We start from the raw sequence: 13323 nt of genomic DNA, 5'->3' as shown, positions 1-13323 counted from the left end.
GTTATCCTATAGGTTCTACTTGGCACAAACACTAATTAAAGCATGAAAACACATCTAAACATAAATTAGATGCAAAATTTATTACTAAACAGGAAAAAAAAACAAAAAACACAAGGAAAATTGGGTTGCCTCCCAACTAGCGCTATCGTTTAACGCCCCTAGCTAGGCATAAAAGCGAAGAGAGATCTAAGTAGTGCCATCTTTGGCACTTAATTCATATGTAGCTCGCATGATAGATTCATAAGGTAATTTGACTTTATTTCTTGGAAAGTGATCCATGCCTTTCTTTAATGGAAATTGGAATCTAATATTCCCTTCCTTCCTATCAATAATCGCACCAATCGTTCTAAGGAAAGGTCTACCAAGAATAATAGGGCAAGAAAGATTGCAATCTATATCAAGAACGATAAAATCTACCGGCACCAAATTTCTATTTGCAACAATGAGAACATCATTGATCCTTCCCATAGGCTTTTTAATGGTGGAATCCGCAAGGTGCAAATTTAAAGAGCAATCATCAAGATCATGGAAACCTAGAATATCACATAAAGTTTTCGGAATCGTGGAAACACTAGCACCCAAATCACACAAAGCAAAACACTCATGATCTTTAATTATAATCTTTATAGTAGGTTCCAACACATCATTTAGTTTTCTAGGTATAGAAACTTCCAAATTAAGTTTTTCATCATAAGATTGCATCAACGCAGTATTGATTTCACAAGACTGAACATCATTAAGAGGAGCAATCGGAGTACTAAGGAAATTATTATTATTGGTTTTGGAGAGATCACACAATTTGGTATTATCTTGCACCATGGCAACAAGTAATCCAGCACACAAGCAAACAAAAAAAGGCAAGCGAAAGAGAGAGAGAGAGAGGAGATTGGGAAAGAGAGGGCAAATAAAACGGCAAGGGTGAAGTGGGGGAGAGGAAAACGAGAGGCAAATGGAAAATAATGTAAATGCGAGGGAGATAAGTTTGTGATGGGTACTTGGTATGTCTTGACTTGAGCGAAGACCTCCTGGGCAACAGCGCCATAAATCCTTCTTGCTACGTCTTGAGCTTGTGTTGGCTTTCCTTGAAGAGGAAAGGGTAATGCAGCAATAGTAGCGTAAGTATTTCCCTCAGTTTTTGAGAACCAAGGTATCAATCCAGTAGGAGGCTCCTCAAAAGTCCCACGCACCTACACAAACAAACAAAGAACTCGCAACCAACGCAATAAAGGGGTTGTCAATCCCTTCACGGCCACTTGCGAAAGTGAGATCTGATAGAGATAGTACGATAAGATAAATACATTTTTGAAATTTTATATTATAGATGCAAAAAGTAAAGATGCAAATAAAAGTATATTGAAAGCAAATACGATAAAAGATAGACCCAGGGGCCATAGGTTTCACTAGAGGCTTCTCTCAAGATAGCATAAGTATTACAGTGGGTGAACAAATTACTGTCGAGCAATTGATAGAAAAGCGAATAGTTATGAGATTATCTAGGCATGATCATGTACATAGGCATCACGTCCGTAACAAGTAGACCGACTCCTGCTTGCATCTACTACTATTACTCCACACATCGACCGACTCCTACCTGCATCTAGAGTATTAAGTTCATAAAGAACAGAGTAACGCATTAAGCAAGATGACATGATGTAGAGGGATAAACTCATGCAATATGATATAAACCCCATCTTTTTATCCTCGATGGCAAAAATACAATACGTGCCTTGCAACGCTTTCTGTCACTGGGTAAGGACACCGCAAAATTGAACCCAAAGCTAAGCACTTCTCCCATGGCAAGAAAGATCAATCTAGTAGGCCAAACCAAACTGATAATTCAAAGAGACTTGCAAAGATAACTCAATCATACATAAAAGAATTCAGAGGAGATTCAAATATTTCTCACAGATAAACTTGATCATAAACCCACAATTCATCGGATCTCGACAAACACACCGCAAAAAGAGTTTACATCGAATAGATCTCCACAAGAGAGGGGGAGACCATTGTATTGAGATCCAAAAGGAGAGAAGAAGCCATCTAGCTAATAACTATGGACCCGAAGGTCTATGGTAAACTACTCACAAGTCATCGGAAGGGCTATGGTGTTGATATAGAAGCCCTCCGTGGTCGATTCCCCCTCCAGTGAAGCGCCGACGAAGGCTCCAAGATGGGATCTCGCGGATACAGAACGTTACAGTGGTGGAAATTGTGTTTCGTTGGCTCCCTGGATGTTTTCTGGGTACGTAGGCTTATATAGGAAGAAGAAGTACGTCGGTGGCCGCCCGAGGGGCCCACAAGACAGGGGGGCGCGCCCTCCTATCTCGTGGCCGCCTCGGCTGCTTCTTGGCTTGCACTCCAAGTCCTCTAGATCAAGTTCGTTCCAAAAATCACGCACCCTAAGGTTTCATTCTGTTTGGACTCCATTTGATATTCCTTTTCTTCGAAATACTGAAATAGGCAAAAAAACAGCAATACGGGCTGGGCCTCCGGTTAGTAGGTTAGTCCCAAAAATGATGTAAATGTGTAAAATAAAGCCCATAAACATCCAAAAGGGGTAATATAATAGTATGGAACAATAAAAAATTATAGATACGTTGGGGACGTATCACTAGCCTTGGTGTGCGTCGCACTCACCCCTGAGCTTTGCTTTTTATTCTGGAAAATGCTCCTCCTGAGCAGTGAGTTTGCTCTGATAGTCTGCCAAGGCCTCCTATTTTTTCTACAGGTGAGCCTCCTCGAGCACCTACTTGTTTGAAGACTCCATCTTTGCTTGCTTCTCCTTCAACCTGGTGTTGGCGTTGTCGACTTTCTGCTGATGTTGCGCCTCCCGGGTTGTGATCACCCCTTTGCACTGATTGAACCCAGCTTCCCGGGCATCAAACACTACCTGCAACTGCTCTAGCCTGGCTTCTTCATCACGGAGATCCACTGAATCTTTGTCTGCTTCCTCTTCACCTGTATGAGCATCAATTTCTTGCCTGGCGACGGCCTGCTCATGACCCTCCACATCGCGCTCATGAGCCATGAGTGCCACCTAAATCTACTGTATTTCGGTTGCGTGGACGTGGGCAGTGTCCAATAGCGTTTGGAGTGACCCCAAGGTGGCATGGGCATCATCGACCGCACCGCCTCAAATTTATTTGGTCTCCGCCAAGTCCTGGGCAACTCTTTCATATGTGTCCTCGTGTTTCTTTCGAACATGTTCAACATGGGCTCTAAAGTTTTCCCAGGCCCTTGCTAGAGCCTGAAAGTCCTTGGGCAGAGCCGCTTTCTTAGCTGCTAGGTCGCCCCCTAGCTAATCAATGGCCTGGTGGGTGACCTGGATGAAATCCCCACTAATCAGATAGGTGGTGCTGCTCACGGCCCCTCGAGTTGATCATTGCTCCTAGGTCCCAACAAGACCTAGCATAGGTTGGCAAAGGGGATGCCAATCCTGGAGGTGAGCTCTCTGCCTCAACAGATGGGGAATGGTGCTCCCCAATCTTGGTGCCTCCTCTACATGGATGTTTGATTCTGGGACGTGTTGGGCAGGGGAACTCTACGGGAAATCAATGTCCTCGGGCTGGCCACCAATGGGTTCGTCCAACACGGGAGAGGCTTCTGTATCCAACACATCGGCCATAGAGTCGAGGCTGGCACCTGCAATGTCCTCGTCGTCTACGCCAGGGACATCATGGATCCTCATGGCATTATCGGGTAAATCCATGTCGATCGTGTCCTCACCGCTCTCCATGATGCCATCAGCCACGGTCGGGCCTTGGCGGCTGCCCCTGATGTAGCCAGGTTGACATTGAAGCAAACTTCGCCAGCCTCAGGAGCTGCAAGGCTCGCCCTCGTCTCTGCTGCAGCAGATTCGCCCCTCAAAGCAGTAGCCCCTGGCGCAAGTCCTCCGCCTCCAGTGGCACCACCGGTCGAGCTGACTTCCAAGGTCGCCGCCATGTCAACCACTAGTGTGTCAGCGATGTAGAGCGCCTCGACGGTCGCCCCGGTGGAAGTTGTCAGCCCTTGCGTGGCGACCAGAAAACATGCTTGTAAAGAAAAGTCAACCGACGGATTAACTCCAAGGAGGGCTGGACAAAGGCAACGTACCTACACCCTCGGTGCCACTAGGAGGGGGAGCAGATAGATAAGAAGCACCAATAAGACCGGGGGCTCCCACGAGACCATTAGTGAGGCGACCCACGTCAACCATCAGAGCAGACTTGCCACACGACGGACATGCGGTAGCCCCGTGCTACTTCTTGATCTTGCATTGGTTTTTCCCATGAAGAGGAAAGGGTGATGCAGCAAAGTAGATATAAGTATTTCCCTAAGTTTGAGAACCAAGGTATCAATCTAGTAGGAGGAACACAAAAGTCTCCAAATATTGCACCTGCACAAACAAACAAATACTTGCACCCAACACGATAAAAGGGGTTGTCAATCCCTTCACAGTTAATTGCAAGGATGAGATCTGATAGAGATATGTATAAAAGATAAGTAAAAGTGCAAAATAAAGTAAAGGTAAATAAATTACATGAAGATATTTTTGGCATTTTTGGTTGTATAGATCTGGAAATAATATGATTGTAAATAGACCCGGGGGCATAGGTTTCACTAGAGACTTCTCTCTTGAAAGAATGCGTAGTTATGACGATATCTAAGGCAATGATCATGAATATAGGCATCACGTCTGTGACAAGTAGACTAACTCCTCCCTTCATCTACTAATATTACTCCACACACCAACCGCTATCCAGCATGTATATAGTGTATTAAGTTAACAAGAATGGAGTAATGCCTTAAGCAAGATCACATGATGTAGAGGGATAGATCCAAGCAATATGGTATGAACCCCATCTTTTTATCCTTAATGGCAACAATACAAATATGTGCCTCGCTAGCCCTACTGTTACTTAGTGAGGACACTGCAAGATTGAACCCATCACAAAGCACCTCTCCCATTGCAAGATAGAACAATCTAGTTAGCCAAACCAAATCAATAGATCAGAGAGAAATACAAAGCCATCTTAATCATGCATAAAACAGTTTAGAGCAGACTCAAATAATATTGCACATACGCAATCAAACAAATACTTGCAGCCAGTGCGATAAAAGGGGGTGTCAATCCCTTCACGGTTAATTGCAAGGATGAGATCTCATAGAGATAGGTATAAAAGATAAGTAAAAAGTGCAAAATAAAGTAAAGGTAAATAAATTGCATGAAGGTATTTTTGTATTTTTGGTTTTATATATCTAAAAATAATATGATGGTAAATAGACCCGGGGGCATAGGTTTCACGAGAGGCTTCTCTCTTGAAAAGAACGCATACGGTGGGTAAACAAATTATTGTTGAGCAATTGATAGAAAAGAGCATAGTTATGACAATATCAAGGCGATGATCATGAATATAGGCATCACGTCCGTGACAAGTAGACCAACTCATGCCTGCACCTACGACCCTTACTGCACAAATCTATCCAGCATGCACCTAGTGTATTAAGTTAACAAGAATGGAGTAACGCCTTAAGCAAGATGACATGATGTAGAGGGATATATCCAAGCAATATGGTATGAACCCCATCTTTTTATCCTTAATGGAGACAATACAAATACGTACCTCGCTACCCCTACTGTCACTGGGTGAGGACACCGTAAGATTGAACCCATCAAAAAGCACATCTACCATTGCAAGATAGATGAATCTAGTTGGCCAAACCAAATCAATAGACCAGAGAGAAATACAAAGCTATCTTAATCATGCATAAAAGAGTTCAGAGAAGACTCAAATAATATTCATAGATAATCTGATCATAAATCCATAATTCATCGGATCCCCACATATGCACCGCAAAAAAAGATTACATCAAGTAGAACTCCAGCAACATCGAAGAGAACATTGTATTGAAGATCAAAGAGAGAGAAAAAGCCATCTAGCTACTAGATATGGACCCGTAGGTCTATGGTAAACTACTCACACAGCATCGGAAGGGTAGCAAGGTTGTTGTAGAGCCCTCCATGATCGAATCCCCCTCCAGCAGAGTGCCAGAAAAGGCCCCGGGATGGGATCTCACGAGAATAGAAACTTGCGGCAGGAGAAAAGTATTTTTGGTGTGCCCCCTGGTGTAGGGGGATATTTGGGTATTTATAGAGATGAGATTAGGGTTAGGAGAGTCTCGAGGGGCCCACATGGTATAAGGGATCCCCCAGGGCGCGACCTCCAGGCTTGTGGCCACCTCGTGGCTCCTCTGGCCTCCTCCTGAAGCTTCATGGTTATCTTCTGGTCCAAGAAAAATCCTGAAAATGTTCCGTTCCGTTTGGACTCCGTTTGGTATTGATTGTCTATAAAAGACAAAAACAAGGAAAAAAACAGCAAGTGGCACTTGGCACTGGGTTAATAGGTTAGTCCCCAAAAATGATATAAAATAGCACCAAAATGCATATAAAACATCCAAGATGGATAACATAATAGCATGGAACAATAAAAAATTATAGATACATTCGAGACGTATCAAGCATCCCCGAGCTTAATTCTTGCTCATCCTCCAGTAGGTAAATGATAAAAACAAAAAATTTCATGTGGAATGTGTGGCACCTCGATCCGCTTGGAGCAGGGTGCCTTCGCACGTCAGCTCAGAATAACACCTCACGCACGATAGGTCCATGATACAACATTCCAGGTACAAGAATATTCATCAAATACATGTGTATATGATTACATCAGTGATGAATATAATCTTCTGGCATAGCCATATGGCTATTTACATGATAGTGAAAGTCTATTTAGATGGCGGCGGAAGTCTTGGAAGCATATCACTCAGGCTGGGCTCCACAACTCACAGGACTGGCAAGATTAAGACCTAGCACGACGGAACAACGAACAATTTAGTCACGACCTACAAAACTGGCATGACACGCCAGGTCAGTACATTGAATCTACTTGCAAGACAACCAAATACATAACATCCAAACAAACAGATGACAAAGCAAGAACCAAGCGTCTACAACAACCTATCTCTTTTCAGAAACTAAGCATGGCATGATATCAACCAGAGACATAAATCAAACTAAAATCATGGCATCTACTAGCATGGCAACAACATGGTATATCAAATTTACTTATAACATGGCAATGACAAAACATGGCATAGCATAGCATCTTGATCATGACATAATCTAAGCATGGCATAAGTTCAATCAAAACATGGCGTAAACTCAATCCAATTATAGCATGGCATCCTGAAACTATGCTGAAAATAAGCTACCGATCATATAAGCTCCGTTAGTGAAAGAAAACAAAACCACCACATACGGTACTGTAATGAACTCATTCTTTATTTATTTTGGTGTTAAACCTACTGTATTCCAAGTTCTCTATGGTTCATACCCTTACATACTAGCCATAGATGCATCAAAATAAGCAAACAACACACGAAAAAAAGAATCTGTCAAAAACAGAACAGTCTGTAGCAATCTGTAACTAACGCAAACTTCTGGAACTCTAAAAATCCTACCAAAATAGGAAGTCCTGGAAAATTTGTTTATTTATCAGCATTGAAAAGAATCAATACCAAATCACGTTTCTGTGATTTATTGAATTTTTTGTCGTGAGTGCAAAGTTTCTGTTTTTCAGCAGAATCAAATCAACTATCATCATAGGTTATCCTATAGGTTCTACTTGGCACAAACACTAATTAAAGCATGAAAACACATCTAAACATAAATTAGATGCAAAATTTATTACTAAACAGGAACAAAAACAAAAAACACAAGGAAAATTGGGTTGCCTCCCAACTAGCGCTATCGTTTAACGCCCCTAGCTAGGCATAAAAGCGAAGAGAGATCTAAGTAGTGCCATCTTTGGCACTCAATTCATATGTAGCTCGCATGATAGATTCATAAGGTAATTTGACTTTATTTCTTGGAAAGTGATCCATGCCTTTCTTTAATGGAAATTGGAATCTAATATTCCCTTCCTTCCTATCAATAATCGCACCAATCGTTCTAAGGAAAGGTCTACCAAGAATAATAGGGCAAGAAAGATTGCAATCTATATCAAGAACGATAAAATCTACCGGCACCAAATTTCTATTTGCAACAATGAGAACATCATTGATCCTTCCCATAGGCTTTTTAATGGTGGAATCCGCAAGGTGCAAATTTAAAGAGCAATCATCAAGATCATGGAAACCTAGAATATCACATAAAGTTTTCGGAATCGTGGAAACACTAGCACCCAAATCACACAAAGCAAAACACTCATGATCTTTAATTATAATCTTTATAGTAGGTTCCCACACATCATTAAGTTTTCTAGGTATAGAAACTTCCAAATTAAGTTTTTCATCATAAGATTGCATCAACGCAGTATTGATTTCACAAGACTGAACATCATTAAGAGGAGCAATCGGAGTACTAAGGAAATTATTATTATTGGTTTTGGAGAGATCACACAATTTGGTATTATCTTGCACCATGGCAACAAGTAATCCAGCACACAAGCAAACAGAAAAAGGCAAGCGAAAGAGAGAGAGAGAGAGGAGATTGGGAAAGAGAGGGCAAATAAAACGGCAAGGGTGAAGTGGGGGAGAGGAAAACGAGAGGCAAATGGAAAATAATGTAAATGCGAGGGAGATAAGTTTGTGATGGGTACTTGGTATGTCTTAACTTGAGCGAAGACCTCCCGGGCAACAGCGCCATAAATCCTTCTTGCTACGTCTTGAGCTTGTGTTGGCTTTCCTTGAAGAGGAAAGGGTAATGCAGCAATAGTAGCGTAAGTATTTCCCTCAGTTTTTGAGAACCAAGGTATCAATCCAGTAGGAGGCTCCTCAAAAGTCCCACGCACCTACACAAACAAACAAAGAACTCGCAACCAACGCAATAAAGGGGATGTCAATCCCTTCATGGCCACTTGCGAAAGTGAGATCTGATAGAGATAGTACGATAAGATAAATATATTTTTGAAATTTTATATTATAGATGCAAAAAGTAAAGATGCAAATAAAAGTATATTGAAAGCAAATACGATAAAAGATAGACCCAGGGGCCATAGGTTTCACTAGAGGCTTCTCTCAAGATAGCATAAGTATTACAGTGGGTGAACAAATTACTGTCGAGCAATTGATAGAAAAGCGAATAGTTATGAGATTATCTAGGCATGATCATGTACATAGGCATCACGTCCGTAACAAGTAGACCGACTCCTGCTTGCATCTACTACTATTACTCCACACATCGACCGACTCCTACCTGCATCTAGAGTATTAAGTTCATAAAGAACAGAGTAACACATTAAGCAAGATGACATGATGTTGAGGGATAAACTCATGCAATATGATATAAACCCCATCTTTTTATCCTCGATGGCAACAATACAATACGTGCCTTGCAACACTTTCTGTCACTGGGTAAGGACACCGCAAAATTGAACCCAAAGCTAAGCACTTCTCCCATGGCAAGAAAGATCAATCTAGTAGGCCAAACCAAACTGATAATTCAAAGAGACTTGCAAAGATAACTCAACCATACATAAAAGAATTCAGAGGAGATTCAAATATTTCTCAAAGATAAACTTGATCATAAACCCACAATTCATCGGATCTCGACAAACACACCGCAAAAAGAGTTTACATCGAATAGATCTCCACAAGAGAGGGGGAGACCATTGTATTGAGATCCAAAAGGAGAGAAGAAGCCATCTAGCTAATAACTATGGACCCGAAGGTCTATGGTAAACTACTCACAACTCATCGGAAGGGCTATGGTGTTGATATAGAAGCCCTCCGTGGTCGATTCCCCCTCCAGTGAAGCGCCGGCGAAGGCTCCAAGATGGGATCTCGCGGATACAGAACGTTACAGTGGTGGAAATTGTGTTTCGTTGGCTCCCTGGATGTTTTCTGGGTACGTAGGCTTATATAGGAAGAAGAAGTACGTCGGTGGCCGCCCGAGGGGCCCACAAGACAGGGGGGCGCGCCCTCCTATCTCGTGGCCGCCTCGGCTGCTTCTTGGCTTGCACTCCAAGTCCTCTAGATCAAGTTCGTTCCAAAAATCACGCACCCTAAGGTTTCATTCCGTTTGGACTCCATTTGATATTCCTTTTCTTCGAAATACTGAAATAGGCAAAAAAACAGCAATACGGGCTGGGCCTCCGGTTAGTAGGTTAGTCCCAAAAATGATGTAAATGTGTAAAATAAAGCCCATAAACATCCAAAAGGGGTAATATAATAGTATGGAACAATAAAAAATTATAGATACGTTGGGGACGTATCACTAGCCTTGGTGTGCGTCGCACTCACCCCTGAGCTTTGCTTTTTATTCTGGAAAATGCTCCTCCTGAGCAGTGAGTTTGCTCTGATAGTCTGCCAAGGCCTCCTATTTTTTCTACAGGTGAGCCTCCTCGAGCACCTACTTGTTTGAAGACTCCATCTTTGCTTGCTTCTCCTTCAACCTGGTGTTGGCGTTGTCGACTTTCTGCTGATGTTGCGCCTCCCGGGTTGTGATCACCCCTTTGCACTGATTGAACCCAGCTTCCCGGGCATCAAACACTACCTGCAACTGCTCTAGCCTGGCTTCTTCATCACGGAGATCCACTGAATCTTTGTCTGCTTCCTCTTCACCTGTATGAGCATCAATTTCTTGCCTGGCGACGGCCTGCTCATGACCCTCCACGTCACGCTCATGAGCCATGAGTGCCACCTAAATCTACTGTATTTCGGTTGCGTGGACGTGGGCAGTGTCCAATAGCGTTTGGAGTGACCCCAAGGTGGCATGGGCATCATCGACCGCACCGCCTCGAATTTATTTGGTCTCCGCCAAGTCCTGGGCAACTCTTTCATATGTGTCCTCGTGTTTCTTTCGAACATGTTCAACATGGGCTCTAAAGTTTTCCCAGGCCCTTGCTAGAGCCTGAAAGTCCTTGGGCAGAGCCGCTTTCTTAGCTGCTAGGTCGCCCCCTAGCTAATCAATGGCCTGGTGGGTGACCTGGCTGAAATCCCCACTAATCAGATAGGTGGTGCTGCTCACGGCCCCTCGAGTTGATCATTGCTCCTAGGGCCCAACAAGACCTAGCATAGGTTGGCAAAGGGGATGCCAATCCTGGAGGTGAGCTCTCTGCCTCAACAGACGGGGAATGGTGCTCCCCAATCTTGGTGCCTCCTCTACATGGATGTTTGATTCTGGGACGTGTTGGGCAGGGGAACTCTACGGGAAATCAATGTCCTCGGGCTGGCCACCAATGGGTTCGTCCAACACGGGAGAGGCTTCTGTATCCAACACATCGGCCATAGAGTCGAGGCTGGCACCTGCAATGTCCTCGTCGTCTACGCCAGGGACATCATGGATCCTCATGGCATTATTGGGTAAATCCATGTCGATCGTGTCCTCACCGCTCTCCATGACGCCATCAGCCACGGTCGGGCCTTGGCGGCTGCCCCTGATGTAGCCAGGTTGACATTGAAGCAAACTTCACCGGCCTCGGGAGCTGCAAGGCTCGCCCTCGTCTCTGCTGCAGCAGATTCGCCCCTCAAAGCAGTAGCCCGTGGCGCAAGTCCTCCGCCTCCAGTGGCACCACCGGTCGAGCTGACTTCCAAGGTCGCCGCCATGTCAACCACTAGTGTGTCAGCGATGTAGAGCGCCTCGACGGTCGCCCCGGTGGAAGTTGTCAGCCCTTGCGTGGAGACCAGAAAACATGCTTGTAAAGAAAAGTCAACCGACGGATTAACTCCAAGGAGGGCTGGACAAAGGCAACGTACCTACACCCTCGGTGCCACTAGGAGGGGGAGCAGATAGATAAGAAGCACCAATAAGACCGGGGGCTCCCACGAGACCATTAGTGAGGCGACCCACGTCAACCATCAGAGCAGACTTGCCACACGACGGACATGCGGTAGCCCCGTGCTACTTCTTGATCTTGCATTGGTTTTTCCCATGAAGAGGAAAGGGTGATGCAGCAAAGTAGATATAAGTATTTCCCTAAGTTTGAGAACCAAGGTATCAATCTAGTAGGAGGAACACAAAAGTCTCCAAATATTGCACCTGCACAAACAAACAAATACTTGCACCCAACACAATAAAAGGGGTTGTCAATCCCTTCACAGTTAATTGCAAGGATGAGATCTGATAGAGATATGTATAAAAGATAAGTAAAAGTGAAAAATAAAGTAAAGGTAAATAAATTACATCAAGATATTTTTGGCATTTTTGGTTTTATAGATCTGGAAATAATATGATTGTAAATAGACCCGGGGGCATAGGTTTCACTAGAGACTTCTCTCTTGAAAGAATGCGTAGTTATGATGATATCTAAGGCAATGATCATGAATATAGGCATCACGTCTGTGACAAGTAGACTAACTCCTCCCTTCATCTACTACTATTACTCCACACATCAACCGCTATCCAGCATGTATATAGTGTATTAAGTTAACAAGAATGGAGTAACGCCTTAAGCAAGATCACATGATGTAGAGGGATAGATCCAAGCAATATGGTATGAACCCCATCTTTTTATCCTTAATGGCAACAATACAAATATGTGCCTCGCTAGCCCTACTGTTACTTAGTGAGGACACTGCAAGATTGAACCCATCACAAAGCACCTCTCCCATTGCAAGATAGAACAATCTAGTTAGCCAAACCAAATCAATAGATCAGAGAGAAATACAAAGCCATCTTAATCATGCATAAAACAGTTTAGAGCAGACTCAAATAATATTGCACATACGCAAACAAACAAATACTTGCAGCCAGTGCGATAAAAGGGGGTGTCAATCCCTTCACGGTTAATTGCAAGGATGAGATCTCATAGAGATAGGTATAAAAGATAAGTAAAAAGTGCAAAATAAAGTAAAGGTAAATAAATTGCATGAAGGTATTTTTGTATTTTTGGTTTTATATATCTAAAAATAATATGATGGTAAATAGACTCGGGGGCATAGGTTTCACGAGAGGCTTCTCTCTTGAAAAGAACGCATACGGTGGGTAAACAAATTATTGTTTAGCAATTGATAGAAAAGAGCATAGTTATGACAATATCAAGGCGATGATCATGAATATAGGCATCACGTCCGTGACAAGTAGACCAACTCATGCCTGCACCTACGACCATTACTGCACAAATCTTTCCAGCATGCACCTAGTGTATTAAGTTAACAAGAACGGAGTAACACCTTAAGCAAGATGACATGATGTAGAGGGATATATCCAAGCAATATGGTATGAACCCCATCTTTTTATCCTTAATGGAGACAATACAAATACGTGCCTCGCTACCCCTACTGTCACTGGGTGAGGACACCGTAAGATTGAACCCATCAAAAAGCACATCTACCATTGCAAGATAG

This window comes from Triticum dicoccoides, chromosome 2B (assembly GCF_002162155.2).
Source record: "Triticum dicoccoides isolate Atlit2015 ecotype Zavitan chromosome 2B, WEW_v2.0, whole genome shotgun sequence".
NCBI classification, from domain to species: domain Eukaryota; kingdom Viridiplantae; phylum Streptophyta; class Magnoliopsida; order Poales; family Poaceae; genus Triticum; species Triticum dicoccoides.
This window is presented reverse-complemented; position numbering follows the sequence as displayed.